This window comes from Cynoglossus semilaevis, chromosome W (genome assembly GCF_000523025.1).
Source record: "Cynoglossus semilaevis isolate Cse_v1.0 chromosome W, Cse_v1.0, whole genome shotgun sequence".
Classification (NCBI taxonomy): Eukaryota; Metazoa; Chordata; class Actinopteri; order Pleuronectiformes; family Cynoglossidae; genus Cynoglossus; species Cynoglossus semilaevis.
In genome coordinates, this window is record NC_024327.1 from 15,953,395 (window position 1) to 15,955,360 (window position 1,966).

The following is a 1,966-nucleotide window of genomic DNA, read 5'->3' on the forward strand; positions in this document are numbered from 1 at the left end:
TGGTAAAACCTTACCACAACACAACCCTAATTTGTACTTCATCTTCCTTACACTACTCTGTAGTAGGTCTGTGATGTATCCATGTGTGTACTAGTTGACAGCTTCCCATCTCATCCCAGTTCTCTGTACAAATCCAGTGTCACGATGACAGTCGTGACTGTTGTTCCCTGTGTTACCCTTTGTTTTCCCCATTCTTGTGTTGTGCACTTGTCTCTGTCTGTGTGGTGGGAGTGGCACATTTCCCTGATCCTGCCTGGATAATCACCGAAGCACACCTGCTGTTCCTCAGCACCTGCCTTCAATCAACTCATCACTCTGACTGCATAAAAACCCTGGCCTTTCTCCCACATCTTGTCAGATTGTTTGTTCAGCCACTGTGGTAGCTGATGTCCCGATTGACTTCAACTATTGTTCTTCCCGTTGATTTATGGAATGATCTTTAATCACCGATCTTCTTGTGCTCAGGTCCACCTCCTGCTACCTGCTTGCCTGCTCTCCACTAGCCATCTCCGGACAGCCTACACTCTGTGCCTCCTCCATCCGCTTCAACCACTGCTTTACCTCAGCCATTTCCTCCATCTCATTATCGGACCCTCTCCTTCCCCTTTTTCTCCCACAGCAAAATAAATCCTTATTTCTCACCTACCGTTGTCTGAGCCGGCATTTTGGGTCATGGTGTAAATCATGACATCCAGTCCGAGTGCCAATGAATTGCATTCACTGAATCTAACATGAATGTAATTCCATACCTCGGTCTAAGCATCTTTTTCACAAAACCAGGTAATATTTATCTAGCTTTAATGAATGCATTTGTTTAGCTTTCACAGAAAAAATGAAATGCACATGGTGACAAAAGTGTCTGACCTGTGGTTAATCACAGCAGCTCAGACCAAGGTGACGCTGCCCTAAGCTCTAAAGTCCCAGTGATCTATAACCGTACTCCTGTGACATGGTTGCATCAAAAATCTAATATAACCAATAATTAAAAGGAAAACCTTTACTGCCAGAATTTTGTGTCACAGTTTGACTATTCATTGTTGATTGTTTATATTTTGGCATTCTAAGGTGGTGGTTGTAGTTGTGGTCATTAAGCTTGTTTTCATTGTCCTGCTAAATGCTGATTTACTCTGTGTTAAATTAACTGTAGTGATTTACTGTAACACAGGACAGAGTGCACATTCAAAGCCACTAAAAAGACATTAATGTCTTTTTATTAAATTATTTTGTTCATATGTTTTTTCTTTTTAGATAGTAGATAGATAGTAAATGAATATATTCAGTCTCTAGACTCCACGCTCTACTGGAGTTTTTTGAGGCTAACGTTTATGAACTTTTATAAAAAGGGGAAAGAAAATGTAGATATAGAAAAAAGGAATTAAATAAACCACATGAGACCATGAAAAGTCTCGAACCAAAGAGAAAATTATTTTTTTAATTGTACTTCTAAGTGTCCTTAGTGTCTGTTAGTTTTCTGACAGAACAACAACCACCTTAATAATGGTTGCTGTCAGATATGACTGACAAACATAGTTGCCTGTGTTGTGCTTTTTACTTTTGCTATGGAATATTTCCCACACCACAACTTGATTTCGTTTCATTAATGTTTGAAACCTGCTTCGCACATTGGTGCCCGTGTTGCTGTGTTTACCAAAGAAACCAATGCATTTTGGTTAGACGTCAAACAGACCCGACTATGTGCATTTGTCACTGTGTGTCAGGTTTATTCTAACATATATGACGACAAAGTAACAACACAAAAGACGTCTTATAAAAGTATCAGATTACATATCATGTGATCGTGTGTGAGTATATGAATGGGTATGGAGTAAGAAGGTGGGTGTGAATGGGGGTGTGACTGTGTCTGGTAATTTCTCCATCAGTCTTGAGCACACTAGATTATAATATGAGAAGCAAACAGTTTCTTAAAGCGACAGTACAGCATGAAGCAATGATAATAAATTAAATT

The 1,966-nt window shown here is 39.5% G+C and overlaps 1 protein-coding gene across 1 annotated transcript in view; it reads right to left on the reverse strand.

Annotated features, from left to right (window-relative positions):
• LOC103397289 (calmodulin-regulated spectrin-associated protein 1-B-like) overlaps positions 1-1,966 on the reverse strand; it is a 411,725-nt gene that overhangs the window by 42,351 nt on the left and 367,408 nt on the right. The gene's annotated exons all lie outside the window — the stretch shown is intronic.